This window comes from Eleutherodactylus coqui, chromosome 13, assembly GCF_035609145.1.
Source record: "Eleutherodactylus coqui strain aEleCoq1 chromosome 13, aEleCoq1.hap1, whole genome shotgun sequence".
Taxonomy (NCBI): domain Eukaryota; kingdom Metazoa; phylum Chordata; class Amphibia; order Anura; family Eleutherodactylidae; genus Eleutherodactylus; species Eleutherodactylus coqui.
Window position 1 is genome coordinate 15,166,823 of NC_089849.1, and position 17,758 is coordinate 15,184,580.

At 52.5% G+C, this 17,758-nt stretch overlaps 1 protein-coding gene across 2 annotated transcripts in view; it reads left to right on the plus strand.

Moving 5' to 3' along the window:
• Nucleotides 1-17,758, plus strand: part of OSBPL2 (oxysterol binding protein like 2) — an 87,205-nt gene that overhangs the window by 19,461 nt on the left and 49,986 nt on the right. The window contains exon 1 of one of the 2 annotated variants that reach the window (XM_066586941.1): nt 9,043-9,190. The exons of the other annotated variant lie outside the window; for it this stretch is intronic. The gene's annotated coding sequence lies outside the window, so the exon portion shown is untranslated. Of the gene's footprint in view, nt 1-9,042; nt 9,191-17,758 lie in introns of those variants that run through there. 2 annotated transcript variants of the gene reach the window in all.

Consider the following 17,758-nt stretch of genomic DNA (forward strand, 5'->3'; position numbering starts at 1 on the left):
CATCTGACAATAGTTGGGCCGGGCCGTGTCTACCATTGTGTAGCATCACAGCTCACAATAGTTGGGCGGGGCCGTGTCTACCGTTGTGTAGCATCACATCTCACAATAGTTGGGCGGGGCCGGGTGTACCATTGTGTAGCATCACATCTGACAATAGTTGGGGCGGGGCTGTGTCTACCGTTGTGTAGCATCACATCTCAATAGTTGGGGCGGGGCTGTGTCTACCGTTGTGTAGCATCACATCTCAATAGTTGGGGCGGGGCTGTGTCTACCGTTGTGTAGCATCACATCTGACAATAGTTGGGGCGGGGCTGTGTCTACCGTTGTGTAGCATCACATCTCACAATAGTTGGGGCGGGGCTGTGTCTACCGTTGTGTAGCATCACATCTCAATAGTTGGGGCGGGGCCGTGTCTACCATTGTGTAGCATCACATCTCAATAGTTGGGGCGGGGCCGTGTCTACCGTTGTGTAGCATCACATCTCAATAGTTGGGCGGGGCCGTGTCTACCGTTGTGTAGCATCACATCTGACAATAGTTGGGCGGGGCCGTGTCTACCATTGCGTAGCATCACATCTGACAATAGTTGGGGCGGAGCCGTGTCTACCATTGTGTAGCATCACATCTCACAATAGTTGGGGCGGGGCCGTGTCTACCATTGTGTAGCATCACATCTCACAATAGTTGGGCGGGGCCGTGTCTACCATTGTGTAGCATCACATCTGACAATAGTTGGGCCGGGCCGTGTCTACCATTGTGTAGCATCACATCTCACAATAGTTGGGGCGGGCCGTGTCTACCATTGTGTAGCATCACATCTCCCAATAGTTGGGGCGGGGCCGTGTCTACCATTGTGTAGCATCACATCTCCCAATAGTTGGGGCGGGGCCGTGTCTACCATTGTGTAGCATCACATCTGACAATAGTTGGGGCGGGGCCGTGTCTATCATTGTGTAGCATCACCTCTCACAATAGTTGGGGGGGGGCGTGTCTACCATTGTGTAGCATCACATCTGACAATAGTTGGGGCGGGGCCGTGTCTACCATTGTGTAACATCACATCTCACAATAGTTGGGGCGGGGCCATGTCTACCGTTGTGTAGCATCACATCTCACAATAGTTGGAGCAGGGCCATGTCTACCGTTGTGTAGCATCACATCTCACAATAGTTGGGGTGGGGCCGTGTCTACCATTGTGTAGCATCACATCTCACAATAGTTGGGGCAGGGCCGTGTCTACCATTGTGTAGCATCACATCTCACAATAGTTGGGGTGGGGCCGTGTCTACTATTGTGTAGCATCACATCTCACAATAGTTGGGCGGAGCCGTGTCTACCATTGTGTAGCATCACATCTCACAATAGTTGGGGCGGGCCGTGTCTACCATTGTGTAGCATCACATCTGACAATAGTTGGGCGGGGCCGTGTCTACCATTGTGTAGCATCACATCTGACAATAGTTGGGGTGGGGTCGTGTCTACTATTGTGTAGCATCACATCTGACAGTAGTTGGGCGGGGCCGTGTCTACCATTGTGTAACATTACATCTGACAATAGTTGGGCGGGGCCGTGTCTACCATTGTGTAGCATCACATCTGACAATAGTTGGGCGGGGCCTTGTCTACCATTGTGTAGCATCACATCTCACAATAGTTGGGCCGGGCCGTGTCTACCATTGTGTAGCATCACATCTCACAATAGTTGGGCAGGGCCGTGTCTACCATTGTGTAGCATCACATCTCACAATAGTTGGGGTGGGGCCGTGTCTACCATTGTGTAGCATCACATCTCACAATAGTTGGGCGGGGCCTTGTCTACCATTGTGTAGCATCACATCTCACAATAGTTGGGCCGGGCCGTGTCTACCATTGTGTAGCATCACATCTCACAATAGTTGGGCAGGGCCGTGTCTACCGTTGTGTAGCATCACATCTCACAATAGTTGGGGTGGGGCCGTGTCTACCATTGTGTAGCATCACATCTCACAATAGTTGGGGCGGGGCCGTGTCTACCATTGTGTAGCATCACATCTCACAATAGTTGGGGTGGGGCCGTGTCTACCATTGTGTAGCATCACATCTCACAATAGTTGGGCGGGGCCGTGTCCACCGTTGTGTAGCATCACATCTCACAATAGTTGGGCGGGCCGTGTCTACCATTGTGTAGCATCACATCTCACAATAGTTGGGGCGGGGCTGTGTCCACCGTTGTGTAGCATCACATCTCACAATAGTTGGGCGGGGCCGTGTCTACCGTTGTGTAGCATCACATCTCACAATAGTTGGGGTGGGGCCGTGTCTATCATTGTGTAGCATCACATCTCACAATAGTTGGGGCGGGGCCATGTCTACCATTGTGTAGCATCACATCTCACAATAGTTGGGCGGGGCCGTGTCTACCGTTGTGTAGCATCACATCTCACAATAGTTGGGGTGGGGCCGTGTCTATCATTGTGTAGCATCACATCTCACAATAGTTGGGTGGGGCCATGTCTACCATTGTGTAGCATCACATCTCACAATAGTTGGGTGGGGCTGTGTCTACCATTGTGTAGCATCACATCTCACAATAGTTTGTAAACATCTGAGAAGTGAGGAGACCAATTACTGGGGTTTTGGGATGAATGTTGTCCCGTTCTTGCCTGATGTAGGATTCCCGCTTCTCCGCAGTCCTCGGTCGTCTTTGCCAGGACTTTTGCTTCATAATGCACCAAATGTCTTCTATTGGTGAGCGGTCCGGCCGGCCGGTTCACCCCGGACTCTTCTACTGTGAAGCCCTGCTGTTGTGGTGGATGCAGTATGTGGTTTAGGATTGCCTTGCTGAAACTTATAAGGTCTTCCCTGAAGGAGACGCCGTCTGGATGGGGCGTATGTTGTTCTATAACCTCTATATACTGCTCAGCACTGATAGCGCCCGTCAGGATGTGTACGCTGCCCGTGCCATAGGCACTAATGCCATCCCAGAGATGCAGAACTGTGCACTGATAACAAGCTGGATGGCTCCTCTCCCCTTGAGTCTGCAGGAGTAGGTGTTCGTCGTTTCCAAAAAGAATATCAAATTTTGATTTTTGTCTGACCACAGAACAGTTTTCCATTATAAATGCATTTTGGCCCAGAGAAGACGCCGGTGCTTCTGGGTTGTGTTGATGTACGGCTTCTTTGCATGATACTGCTACTAGTTACTAGTTCTGTAAGTTTTCCTGAGCCCCTGCAGGGACTCACATTACAGAATCGTGCCGGCCTTGTCCCGTGTGCACATAAACCCCTCCGGATTCTGCTGATGATCTGATGTACTGCAGTTGGTGGAATCTTCAAAGTCTTCACAATTTTACTTTGAGGATCAGTTCCCTGAAATTGTTCCACAATTTTTAGACAGTTTTTCACAGATTGGTGAACTGCCGACCATCTTTGCTTCTGAGAGACTCGGCCTCTCTAACAAGCCCTTTTTATACAGTAATATGACTTAGTCACAAGCTGACTGTCCAGCTGTTTTCATTGGTACCTCTTCTGTGAGATGTGTTGCTGCCATCAACTTCTAAATTATTTTTTTTATGAAATAGAAACATACCCCCCCCCCCCCCCCTCCCTCCCACAATATATTTTTCTATTGTGAATGAAATGGTTAGATGACATTTCCATATCTTTGCATTCCTTTCTTTCTTAGCATTTATTTACATTTTGCACAGCGTCCCAACTTTTTTTGCGGTTGTGAATGAGCCTCTATGTAGTACATAAAGCTGCCGTGGTTACGTGTGTGTCTGTGTGTGAGTGTCTGTGTGTGAGTGTCTGTGTGTGTGTGTGTGTCCCCTGACTTTTAATGATGCCATTCTAATACCCCAAAATGACACCCGGGTTTTATGTTTGCCAATTTGGCTTCGATGGGCAGCGATAGGCAGACCGGATGGCTGTCTGCTTCTCCAGCCTTCCCATGCCCCTGTATGTCTCCCTGGTTAGACTGCCCTTTAGCTGTCCTGTTGGCAGCCAGTCTGGCATTCGAAAAGCTGGATGACCATCTCCGTGGCTTGTGCATGGAATCCCTCAACCACTGGGAGTCTATCTATCCCGATCTTCCTAGTCTCGCATTCACTACGCGTTTCGCAGCCGGCAGGTTGTGTCTGAGGATCTCCTGGGTGCCAGGTAATGGGCGTAGGTTATAGATGATGCCAGCGAGCTGGAGACTACACCGAGTATATTTGTACAGCCAACCACAATTAGTGCTTTAATTATTTCTGGCCCTGCTTAACCCCGTACAGTGTGCCGCGACAAAGTCTAAAAGCGCGTCCCCTGCCTGGAGTTCATGGTTAATTATTACACCTCTTATTTACTTCTGGTGTTTGTATAGGAGATCGGGATCAGCTTAATACGCTATTAATTAACAGGGTGTCTCTGGGTTATGGGGGCGTCTGGCGAGGGGCTGCTTACATGGGGGGCGTCTGGCGAGGGGCTGCTTACATGGGGGGCGTCTGGCGAGGGGCTGCTTACATGGGGGGCGTCTGGCGAGGGGCTGCTTACATGGGGGGCGTCTGGCGAGGGGCTGCTTACATGGGGGGCGTCTGGCGAGGGGCTGCTTACATGGGGGGCGTCTGGCGAGGGGCTGCTTACATGGGGGGCGTCTGGCGAGGGGCTGCTTACATGGGGGGCGTCTGGCGAGGGGCTGCTTACATGGGGGGCGTCTGGCGAGGGGCTGCTTACATGGGGGGCGTCTGGCGAGGGGCTGCTTACATGGGGGCGTCTGGAGAGGTGGGGCTGCTTACATGGGGGCGTCTGGAGAGGTGGGGCTGCTTACATGGGGGCGTCTGGAGAGGTGGGGCTGCTTACATGGGGGCGTCTGGAGAGGTGGGGCTGCTTACAGGGGGGCGTCTGGAGAGGTGGGGCTGCTTACAGGGGGGCGTCTGGAGAGGTGGGGCTGCTTACATGGGGGCGTCTGGAGAGGTGGGGCTGCTTACATGGGGGCGTCTGGAGAGGTGGGGCTGCTTACATGGGGGCGTCTGGAGAGGTGGGGCTGCTTACATGGGGGCGTCTGGAGAGGTGGGGCTGCTTACATGGGGGCGTCTGGAGAGGCCCGCAGCTGATTCCATGCTTTCTGTATTGCAGATAACCTCAGCCGCTCGCCGTCGGTTATGCGCAGTACAGAGTTGTTGTCGCCCCCCCCCCCCCCCCCCCCCCTCCCCAATATTTGTATTGCCTATACGCTATTTTAATGGAGTCTGTCCACGCGAAATCCACTGGAAAATAGAGCATTCTGCAATTTTATTTATTTATTTTTCCCTCCGTTTTTGGAATACACAATTTGTATCCGCCAGTATGAACGAAAAAACGTTTTTAGAAAAAAACCTACTTTCTAAATGCTTTTCACTGCCCGTGTTTTGCCGCCGTTGCCAATTGCGGATTCTGTCATCTGAGCCTGCCCGTGTGAGCCCGGACGTGGGCTGGATTCACACAGAGGAGTTTCCTGCGTCAGTTTTGTGCATTGTGAGACGCGAAAAGCTCGCCCTGACATAGACCCGTCGTCTCCAATGGCTCCACTCACACCAGCGCCTTCTCTCTTGCAGTGATGCTGCGAGACGGAAAAAATGCAGCTTGTCCGATTTTTCTGCGAGATCGCGTAATACGGAGTGTGAATACGCCTGTGTGAATCAGCCCTCGGGGATTGTTCGCAGGGCGGAATTGGATGTGGATTTTTCTTCTAAAATTGGGGTATTTCTGCCACAGATCCGCACGGGGATTTTTAATGTGATTCTGCGCAGATTCGCACGCAGAAGCGACACATCGGTTACGAACATAGATGCGTGTTGGGATATTTTGCGTGCAGATTTTGGCCAATGCTGCGTCTGCGGCAGAAATGTCACAAACTCCCACCATTTCTTTAGAGGTGGAATCGGCATAGAATAATGTGCTTCGGATTGTGCCAGTGCCTTGGGTCGCGCCATTCTTATCTTGTAGGGCAAATGAGCGCCAAGTGTTCCCGGCTCTTTGATTACCAGTGCATCCATCAGACTGCACAATGCTTCCATTCGCGACGACGTCGTCTCCTCTTCGTTACCGGGGGCGGGTAACGTCTGACTCTGCTTCATAATGGAGATCAGTGATTGCAGCTATTTCCCAAGAATGAGAGGTGCCCAGTAAGTGCGGGCCATAAGCTGGCATCCATGAAGTCCCTGCCCTTTGTACACCTCGCCCGTCACCACCACCGATCAGATGGCTTAGTCAGGTCCCTGGATCGACCCTGTCGGAGTGCCAAGGGGACGATCAAACATGACCAGGAAGTAATAGTCCTAACATAGATGAACCTGCGGAAGGATCATTAACCAGATGGGTTCAGTCGGTCTGGTGAACCAGAGACACAGAAAGGAGATGGCGGGGTGCTGAACCGAAAATTATAGGGACCTCCCTTCCAATGAGGTACCCCTAGAACCCACTACCAGCTTCCTTCACTCTAGGGGGAAGACTGGGAACCTTAAAAGTCAGGAAACTACAGCTTCTCGTGAGGCAATTTCGGGTACTGCACGCTGAGATCCCCCCCACTCTGTTTGACCACCCGTCCGCTGTTGTGGTGGACCACGTAAAGGGGGCGAGATGGTAGGTTTAGAAATCTCTCAGTCCGACCTTCGTTCTTCTTCCCTGGTGACTGGGCAGAAGGGTAGGTCCCTCAGAGGTTACAAGTGTGTAGAAAGGGGAAAAGAACTCCAGTAATGGGCGATGGCGTTGCCAGACAGGTGAGAGCTGTAATAATGGCGCCTAGCAGCCATAGAATCAGATGAGTCTCTTAGCCGTGGCCCACTCATTTTTGGCTTGTCTGACGATGTAGCTCATCTTCATTGAAGGGAAAGGGACCAAGCTGCAGTACCACACACAGCCTGTAGGCAAGTGTGGCGCTTTTCCTTAAAGAATGTGGCTTTGCTTTTGTAATCCTGGATAGTTTTGCAGAATGGGATGCTTCCTGATGAGGTTGTGGGTGTAACTCCTAATCTGGATCGTAGACCGTCCTCTCCGACCTCCTCTGTGTAACCGGTTCTACCGGTCGGACCGCTGCTGTTTTGGTTTTACAGTACGGGCGTATCTCACAACAATGGGGAAAATAAGACTGGCAACACTGGGGAATTAAAGGGGATGTCCCAGGATCTTAAGGGATATGGGATAAATGTGATCGGTGGGGGTCCAACCGCTGCGACTTCTACTGATCAGAGAATGGGGTCCCATGACCCCCAGTATGAGTGGCGGTCGAGCGTGTCCATTCATCTACATGTGACTGCCAGACATTGGAGGGCGCCGCTCTCTACTTTTTCTTCATTGGCACCATGAATAGAGCAGCAGCTTGTGTGCTGAAATACTACCCCATTCAGACGGGGGACATGGGAGCCCCTCATGCTTGTGATTGGTGATTGGGCCCCCACTGATCAGACTTGTGTCCCCTATATGTAGGGAATAAGTTTCAAGGAGTTTTCTAGAACGGATGTCCATATCGGATCGGGGAAGGTCTACACTCGGGACCCCTGGTGGTCAGCTGTGTGAAGTGAGGGCTACAGTCCCGTACATTACATTGGCGCCTGGTGCAGCCGCTCGCCACCGGTCACTTGTGCGGGACGGAGCTGCTCTCAGGCCCCGGGACTGATGAACGTCACTCGCCTGCAAGGAGGCTGCGGTGCCGGCACCTCTACAGTCAGCTGATTGGTGGGCTTCCTTAGGGTGTATCTGGCGATATTCACGCACGAGTTCTGTCCAATTGCGGTATGACCGGCGCACAAGTGCGATGCGATTTCTAGTTTTACTCCTGGAAAATGTGTGTGAAAATCACAAGTACGGCGATGTAGTATGTGTGTATAATATATATATATAGTCTATTCACAACCGTATCGGGCCTCGGGTCGCGCTCACGCGGGCGTGTTTTTTGCTGTGAAATACACAGCACTGAACCTCCACGTACGCTGCAGGTCCTGTCATACGCAGCATGTCCTATTTTCGCATACATCACCCACTGAAATGAATGGGGGGTATAGAACCCCCCCAGTAAATATGCAATTGAACCTGTAAGGCTGGGTTCTCACAGAGCGGATTCTCGGCGGAAATCTCGCGGTTTCGCCGCAGCGAAAAACCGCGAGATTTCTGCCGGGAGAACCGCCGCTGCAAAATCTGCGGCGGTTTTGAAGCGGCCCAGCTGCTCGCCCTTCTGCTGCAACCGGCGCTCCCATAGAGGAAAGCGCGGCCGCAGCGGGGGAAAAAAAAATGGACATGCTGCGGTCGGCAAATCCATGCCGCAGCGGCGGCTTCTGCCAGCTTAGCCGCAGCAGATTTGCCCTCCCATGTGGACGAGATTTTCTCAGGCTGGCTAATCCCGGGATCAGCGGCCGCATGCGGATTTGCCGCGGCGAAATTCCACATGAAATTTCCTCGGCAAATCCGCCCCGTGTGAATCCAGCCTAAGGGCTAATGCCCACGACCAGATTTTTACCGCGGTTCCCGTGGCGCAAATCTGCAGCGGAATATTGCATCAATAAGGTTCTATTGAACCTAACCTGCCAGTGCCGGCACGCCGAATTTTACCGCGGGTTTCCGTAGCGGGAACCAAATCGCAGCATGTTCTATTTCCCGCAGATGGTCTCCATTACCATGGTACTATTGGAGACCGCGGAAAAACACGTGTTCTTCCGCAATTGCCAGCGCCCGCATTTTGTTAGCAATCGCACTACTCCCGCAGCGGAAATCCGCAACAGAATTCCGCGACAGCCGTGGGCATGCGCCCTAATACTAGGTTTATTACGCCCGTTGCCATGCCACCAGGAGGGGGAAAAGAAGTTGTGCCGTCATCGGCTTACTTGTGTCCGTTTGTACTGCTCTGCGCGCAGTCAGGCGCTACGTTCTTACATACGGACATATGAGGGTGGCCTTATACAGAGTAATTGGGGGATTTTAAAGAGACGGCGTCCTAATTCCTCGGAAATTCCCCAGCTTAAAGGGCTTTACAAGGCCCGTCTCCTGGGTGCGGGCGTCCCGGTCACCAGTTGCTATAGGGCTTTTATTGCTGAGTTGTCAAACACTTGCCTTCCTCACACGCGGCAGACAGACCTGCTCCACCTGTCCGGCCGCTCCTGAGCCTCCACATTCTGATCCGATCACCTGAACACACAGAGCCGGGCACGCTGCAGGCTCAGCCACATCCCGGTCGGCGGCCTCCCTTCCTCGGACACTGCGGGTAAGTACTTTCTGCATCTACCCTTATTATAGTCTCCTAAATACACAGCCGATGCCACGCACCCTGTTCTCTTCGCCGTATGAAGTGTGTGTATGTGTATATATATATATATATATATATATATATATGTGTGTGTGTGTGATATGCTAATCAGTGTCCGTGCATAACGATGGACACTTATCCCGAAATCGCACTTTGAATTGCTGGACTGCTGATTGTAGTCATCGCTCTCTGTTATCAGCCACACAGTGTGCTGGCATCAGTGGAAATTGCTCTTAAACGCTGTGTGCAAGGCAATGATATAATGCACAATCGGAGGGCCCACCAGCCCAGCGCTGATATCTGTGCCCTTGAGAACGGGGGTCATCTCCATTATCCAGTAGAAGTAAATAAGTTCTGGGGGTCACTTTGGATCCAAAGAGGGTCTTGTGTCCTGGCGGCTCACTGGACGATCGGTTATGGTATAGGCTCGTTTGCCTAGTGCCTGTCAGGTTTAGTATTGGGCCCATTCACACGTGCGTTGTTCCTGTCTGTATTTTTTACTGACTGAATACGGACAGCGCATTGAATTAAAGGGATTGTACTTTTGTAAACTCCTAATGGCCTATCCTTAGGCCTACTATCCAACAGTAGATTGGTGGTGGTCTGCTGCCTGGGACCCCCGACAATCTGCTGTTTGCCAGGGTAGTGTGCTCATGCAGTGAGTTGGTTTCTGCAGTAAGCAGACAGCTCTGTTTGCTCTGCAGTGGCCAGGATTGGTATTACGCCCATCTGCTTCAATGGGAACTTGGCTTGCAATACCAAGCCTGGCCACTGCAGTGAGAGCAGAGCTGTCTGCTACCTGCAGAAGTCATGCTTCATGCACAAGGAGCCCAGCCCAGCAATCAGCCTATCGGTTGGGCCCTGGGCAGCAGACCCCCACCGATCTATTATTGATGATGTATCCGTAGGATAAGTGTTCAGTAGTTTACAACTTAACAGCCCCTTTAACTTGGTATATTTACACAGTGGTTTTTTTATGTGGTCTGATGTTGCATGGTTAAAAAAAAATATAAAAAATTTAAAAAAGGGACGCAATAAGTGTTTCTGTTTGGTTACCAAACTGGTAATTCTCAAATGTTTATCAGTCTACAACCCTGCCGGCCCGCCGCCCCTGGCGTGGGTGATGTAGCGGGCGCTGTCCACGTGCCCCAAGGCCGGAAACGGTGAACCTCTGCGGCTCGGCCCATAGAAGGGACTGGATCTGCATGCAACGGTATCCATGTCAGAGGAGGCGAAGACCTCTGGGGGTCATTCACATTGTCCGTAGTTGGGCGTCCATAGGATTCGCATCCATAGGAGACAGTTAACCCCTTAAAGGGGTTGTCCCGCGAAAGCAAGTGGGGTTATACACTTCTGTATGGCCATATTAATGCACTTTGTAATATACATCGTGCATTAATTATGAGCCATACAGAAGTTATTCACTTACCTGCTCCGTTGCTGGCGTCCTCGTCTCCATGGTGCCGTCTAATTTTCAGCGTCTAATCGCCGGATTAGACGCGCTTGCGCAGTCCGGTCTTCTTCTTTTCTCAATGGGGCCGCTCGTGCCGGAGAGCGGCTCCGTGTAGCTCCGCCCCGTCACGTGCCGATTCCAGCCAATCAGGAGGCTGGAATCGGCAATGGACCGCACAGAAGCCCTGCGGTCCACCGAGGGAGAAGATCCCGGCGGCCATCTTCACCGGGTAAGTAAGAAGTCACCGGAGCGCGGGGATTCAGGTAAGCGCTGTGCGGTTTGTTTGTTTTTTAAAGTCCCTGCATCGGGTTTGTCTCGCACCGAACGGGGGGGCTGTTGAAAAAAAAAAAAAAAACGTTTCGGCGCAGGACAACCCCTTTAAGGACATGGCCCCCCCCCCTTTTTTTTTTTTTTTCCATTTTCAGTCTTTCCTCCCCTTTTAAAAATTCACAACTCCTTTATTTATCCATCGCCGTCGCTGTATGCGGGCTTGTTGTTTTTTGCGGGACGAGTTGTATTTTTCAATGGTGCTATAATGTACTGAAAAACCTTTGAAAAATTCTAAGTGGAGTAAAATGGGAAAAAAACTCGACATTCGGCCATCTTTGGGTGCGTCTTGTTTCTACGGCGCACAAACTGCAACAAAAATGACCTGATAGCTTTATTCGCAGTACAATTACTACAATACCATATATATATTATTTTTTTATTTTTTTGCTGCACTACTTTTATTTTCAAATCTATTTAATTTTTTTTACCTGATTTTCTGATCTGGCTCTACTGGGACCCTGCAGCTCTCCTCTAACAGGGGGCACCAGGCGGTTACGTGATCGCTGGTCACATAGTGGAAGTAATACTTCCACTTTCATCCCTTAGTACATAGTACTCATTGTATCCCGGAAAAGAAAAGGTAGAAGTGGTTAAAAACTGCTTCTTCCTTCTCCTCAGGGTCCTCTGCTGTGTCCGACAGCCGAGGAACCACCTGCTCCAGCTTGATTGCAGGAACAGAGGCTTTAATCCCGCGCCCTACATCTGCTATTGGTGGGGATTAAAGCCCAGGAACAAGTGCCGTATATTTACCATGCTTGGTCCTTAAGGGGTTAAGAAATGAATCGGCACGGCATGTTGGGCCTAAAAGCCTGGTATTAAAGGGGGCCTGTCCCTTTAAATGTAATGTGTTGCATGTCTACTACTTCCTTATGTAATACATGGGGATCAGCGCATGGATTCGGTGATATGTATAGCTCAGCGCCGCCGCCTCGTATAATTAGGTCTATTGTAGCTGTTACTAATCTTGGAGCGAGGCGTTTATAGGAGCGCGACGCCTTCATTAATGCAGGTAATGTGCCTCGCCCCACGTGCGCCCGCTGCCGCCGATCACTTCCTTCACACTCGCACTGTGGGCTCCGTTTCCTGCGATGGATTCAGGGAAGCAGAAGCCCCTGGCGAATGGATCCGTCTTATGGCGGCATTGGAAGGACCTCGTTGGGTTTCTACCCGCCGGTTTCCGGATTGAAATGGCGCAGCGCTTGTTTCAGCAATTTCACGGAAATCGTTGGGGGCGAATCTGAAGTAAACCTCTGATGTGAATATAAACACGCTAAGGGCTCATTCACACGGGCGGATGCAGATTTCAGTCCGTGAATGCGCTGCGTATTCCGTGTACGGTCCATTGGTTTCCAGCGTAAATACGCAATGAAGACGCACGTACCGCGGCCTACTGTGACACGGACCGGGATAGGACCTGCTTCATTCATGCACGTAAAAAGCGCAGGTCTGAGCGCCCCAATGTAAATCAATGGATTCACTGCCGCATATTACGTGCGTGGGGAAAAAAAAGACTTAACACAGCGCCACCCTTGTCCATAGGGTTGTGTCTGGTATTACAGCTCCCATTCACTGCAGTGGAGCAGAGCTGTAATCCCCGGGGGTCTGCTGCTTAGTCACATGACTTGCTTCTAAAGATGGAGTCCCGCGGCCTCATACGTGTTCTGATGACGGCTGTTTCCGGCGACTCCTTGTCTTTGTGCAGGCTGACTAATCACTTACAATGTAGTAATGAGTCACCTTCTAGCTGCCATCCGGGGAAACCTGCTTGAGCGATGTGTAAGACGGCGGCCGCACCGTGCGGGGACCTTCCCCGCCAGATACCAGTGAGGGGACCGGTCTTGGTACAAGAACCGGATATATGTTGTTTCCGCAGCCCCGGAGTTGCAGAATAAGCCGCGCTGCGCCATTTCTATAACTCCCATTGACTGCTATCTAGGGATGCTCGGCTGTTTCAGTATGTCTGACCACCCCCAGCTGCTGCACTCGGGGGCGGTGGGGGCACCTCTGGCATCTGCACCTACCTAACTTTTATGGCATATCTTGTGGACATCCCATAAAATTGTGAGATGCTACTCCCTCTTTAACCCCTTCCCTCCCCGGGACGTAAACTCGTGTCCTATGAATGGGCCAGGCTCAAAAGCCTCCCACCGCAACAGAACGCCAATCCCTGCTGTTCGCAATCCATTGCAGCATGTAAAGAGTTTACCGTGTAATCCCAGAGGGCTGATGGGTGCCCAGGTCTGCCGTGGCCTATTTTCTATTATTAGCGATAGTACATTGCAGTACAGAAGTACTGCGGTGTACTATTAGCAAAGCGATCAGATGTGAAGAAAATAATAGTGAGAGAATTTTTTTATTTTTGGAAACTGTCATCTTTGTTTAAAAAAGAAAAAGAAACGTACCAACCTGCACAAAAATGTGTGATGAACGCTGTAAAAAAACTAAAAGGCAGATTTTATTTCTTTTTTCTTTTTTTTTTTTTTTTCCTCCCTGCCCTCCAAAAATCTTTTTATAAAATGTATACCACATGTGTCAAACACAAGGCCCGCGGGCCGAATCCGGCCCGCTGCCTTGTGTTATGTGGCCCGCGGCGTGCCGACGGCCGCTCACCACTGTAGTGATTACCAGCTGGGGTGCCGCAGCTCCCCGCTGGTAATCACACTGACAGCGCTGATCCCTTCTCCCCTGAGTCCCCTGCTCTTCAGTTCCGCAGGAGAGGACTCAGGGAGGAAGCGTGCCGTGCTGCTCACTGATGTCAGTGCACACCCGGACGCATATGAACTTTTTCCACAAGACTTCTGCACTAGTCAGCAATTCCAGCAACCTGATTGGTTGTCTGGGTTGGCTGATTCCCCAAACAACCAATTAGGTTGCTGGAATTGCTCAATAGTGCAGAAGTCTTGTGGGAAAAGTTCATATGCCACCCGGGCTCAGCACCGTTCCTCCTCGGATCGTGGAGGTAAGCACATGGCTGGGGAAGGGGGAAGTTAATATTGCTGCTGGGGGGTGAGGGTTAATATTGTTGTTGCTGGGAGAAAGTTAATAATGCTGATTGCTGCCGGGGCTGAGGGAGTTAATATTGCTGGTGTGTTGGGGGGTGGGGGTTAAATTGTTGCTGGCAGGGGGTTAATATTGCTGCGGGGGTCGGGTGGGGTGGTAATATTGCTGGTGGGGGTGAATATTGTTGCTGGCAGGGGGTTAATATTGCTGCGGGGGTCGGGTGGGGTGGTAATATTGCTGGTGGGGGTTAATATTGTTGCTGGCAGGGGGTTAATATTGCTGCCGGGTTGGGAAGGGGAGGGTGGGGGGGTGTTAATATTGCTGCTGGGTGGGTGGGGGTTAATACTGTTGCTGGGAGGGGGTTAATATTGGTGCAGGGGGGAGGGGTTAATATTGCTGGTGGGGGTTAATGTTGCTGTGTGGGGGGGTTAATATTGTTGCTGGGAGGGAGTAATATTACTGTAGGGGTCGCTATTACTACTGGGGCCACTGTGGGGATCGCTATTACTAACTGGTCTACTGTGGGGGTCAATATTTTTACTGGGGCCACTATCAGAGTCACTATTACTACTGCGACCACTATGGGGGTCACTATTAGGGCTCGTTCACACGGGCGTAATTGCATTTCGGTCGCACAAATACGCTACGTATTTGCGCAATCGAAAATCGCTTATGCCTGCGTATTTGGGCACGCAGAAAAGAACGCAGATGGGCCCACTGAGATGGTGCGCAAATATGCATTGAATACATAGGCTTCCTGCGCATTCACCACGTATTTGCGCGGCCCATTCACTTCAATGGCCTATTGGGGTGCGTAGTTTGAAACAAAATAGGTCATGCTGTGTGAGAATATACATCATGTGAATGAACTGATTGAAATCAATGGCTTCTGTTCTCTGCATATTATGTACGCAAATACGCTGGTGTGAACGAGCCCTTACTGTACTGTCTTATAATCGGCCCTTTGAAGTTCACCAAAAACCTGATGTGGCCCCCGGTGAAAATGAGTTTGACACCCCTGATGTATACAATACATTATATGTACCCAAAATATAGTACAAAGAAAAAACCTACAGCTCGCTGCACAAAAAGCAAGCCCTCATACGACCATGTGAATGGGAGGGGGGGGGGATATATATGGCTTTTGAAAAGTGGAGATAGAAATCCCCCCAAAAAACATTGCATTTTTGGGTCCAAAATACGACGCGTCACTAAGGGGTTAATCTGCTGTAACAGCTTAGTGGCTAATCATACTGACTCTTACTGCATCCCTTTCATGTTCTAACATCGGAAGTGTGTCCGGCCCGACCGCATCATATGCACCAGCGATGCTTCGAGTCCAGAGACCTGCGGTCGGGCCGGGCACACTGACTTCTGCTGCATCCATTTCATATTCGATTAGCCGCTTGCGTTGCTCCGCTGCCCAGGAGCCGGGAGACCTCTGCGGTCTTGGTAGTGTTGGGCCCGATGTCGGCGGCACACGTGGATTTTCAATGCGGATCTCTGCAGCAGTTGCACTGCGGATCGTCTCTTTTAATCCGCAGGGTTTAATTCAGTTGCTGACACCAAATTGTTTTCTCCGGGCGGCTAGAGCTGCGGATTTGATTTATTAACATTGGACATTGGGTGTAAGGCTGCGGATTCCGTGTGCACATCAGTGGGCAGAGCTCGTGGCGCGGAGTCTGCATGAAGAAGGCACACGCCGCTGCTTGGTTGTAAATCCGTCCGGATACGATGCAGATTCCGGTTTGAAGGTAATGGAATGCTGATTTGACGCAGAATTGGTGCAGATCCCATGTTGTATCCGCTGTGTGAAGATACCCCATTGGCTCATTCACAGGGGCGTATGCGGGTTCCGGTCTGTGAATATCCTACGTATTCGGGGTGTATTCCGGCCCTTCTCACGGATGCACGATTTCCTCTTTGCGCACGTAAGCGCTGTGGATTTACGCACCATAAGGCCGCCTGCAGACGAGCGGGTCGGATCTGGAAGCGAGAATTCTCGCCGCGGTACCCGACCCGAGAGCCTGCAGAGACGAGCGCGTACTCACCCGTGCCTGGCGGCCCCGGCTCTCTCATGTGCCGGCTGCCGCGCAGCTGGCGCATGCGCAGACCGGAGCCGGCGGCCAGGTGAGTGCGAGCCTCGCACAAAAATAGGACATGCCGCGGTTTGTTTGCCGCGCGAGATTTCGCGCGGCCAAACCGCGGCCGTCTGCATAGGAGTGCGTATTGTAATGCACTCCTATGCAAACTTTCAGTGGCGGAAATCCCGCCGCGGGATTTCCGCCCGTGTGCAGGCGGCCTAAGAGCAGGAGGAGCCCCTTGTTTTTATGCGCGGGTTCACCGCTGGTCTTTTGCGCACTTGCGTTCACCTCTCCTGCACCCTGTAATACAGATGCCTATCAGACATGCATGCTGCGTCCTTAAAGGAGATGTCTCGAGGAAGCAGTTAATTTTTTTTTTTGCCCAGTCCCCCCCATTAAACACACATTACTAAGCCCCCCTGTAAATTACATTTCTAGCTGGTTCGTACTTACCGTTCCAGCGTTTCAGCAAGTTATAAAAGTTTCCTCAAGATGGCCGCCGGCTCTTTCCCAGTCGCTCGCTGCAGCCCGACGTGCGCGCTCCCGAGACGCCGCCAGCTGTGTCTCCATGGCAACCGGACGCATCGCAGCCGCCGACCAGACGCCCCGCAGCCGCCGACCAGACAGCAGGTAACCGGCGCTAGCCCCCGGCTCCCCAGCGCTAGTTCCCCCGGCGCAGCGACAGCCCCCCCGGCCTAGCGACAGCCCCCCCCATCGCAGCGACAGCCCCCCCGGCCTAGCGCTAGCTCCCCCGGCGCAGCGACAGCCCCCCCCGGCCTAGCGACAGCCCCCCCCATCGCAGCGACAGCTCCCCCGGCTTAGCGCTAGCTCCCCCGGCCTAGCGACAGCCCCCCCGGCCTAGCGACAGCCCCCCCGGCCTAGCGACAGCTCCCCCGGCCTAGCGACAGCCCCCCCGGCCTAGCGACAGCTCCCCCGGCCTAGCGACAGCCCCCCCGGCCTAGCGACAGCTCCCCCGGCCTAGCGACAGCCCCCCCCATCGCAGCGACAGCCCCCCCGGCCTAGCGCTAGCTCCCCCGGCCTAGCGCTAGCTCCCCCGGCCTAGCGACAGCCCCCCCGGCCTAGCGACAGCCCCCCCGGCGCAGCCCGGCGCAGCGGCAGCCCCCCCCCGGCGCAGCGGCAGCCCCCCCCCCCGGCGCAGCCCGGCGCAGCGGCAGCCCCCCCCCCCCGACCCATCACTTACCTGGGAGGCTTCTCGGGGCTGCTGGGCTGGGCTGGTCTTCTCCGCTGGGCAGCTCCAGTTTCTGCACCTTCCTCTAACAGAGGATGGTGCAGAATGGCCGCTTCAGCGCGCTCCCGAGCAGTGACAGCTCGTCTGCGCATGCGCAGAAGAGCTGTAGCGGGGAGCACACTGAAGCGGCTCGTGCTGAATGGAGAAGACCGGACTGCGCAAGCGCGTCTAAAAAAGCAAGCTGCCAGCGAATTTAGACGGAACCATGGAGACGAGGACGCTAGCAACGGAGCAGGTAAGTGGAATAACTTCTGTATGGCTCATATTTAATGCACAATGTACATTACAAAGTGCATTAATATGGCCATACAGAAGTGTATAGACCCACTTGGTTTCGCGAGACCACCCCTTTAAGGGGCTGCAGGAATTCTCCAATATCCTTCCCGAACCCGGATCCCTCGCCCCCATTC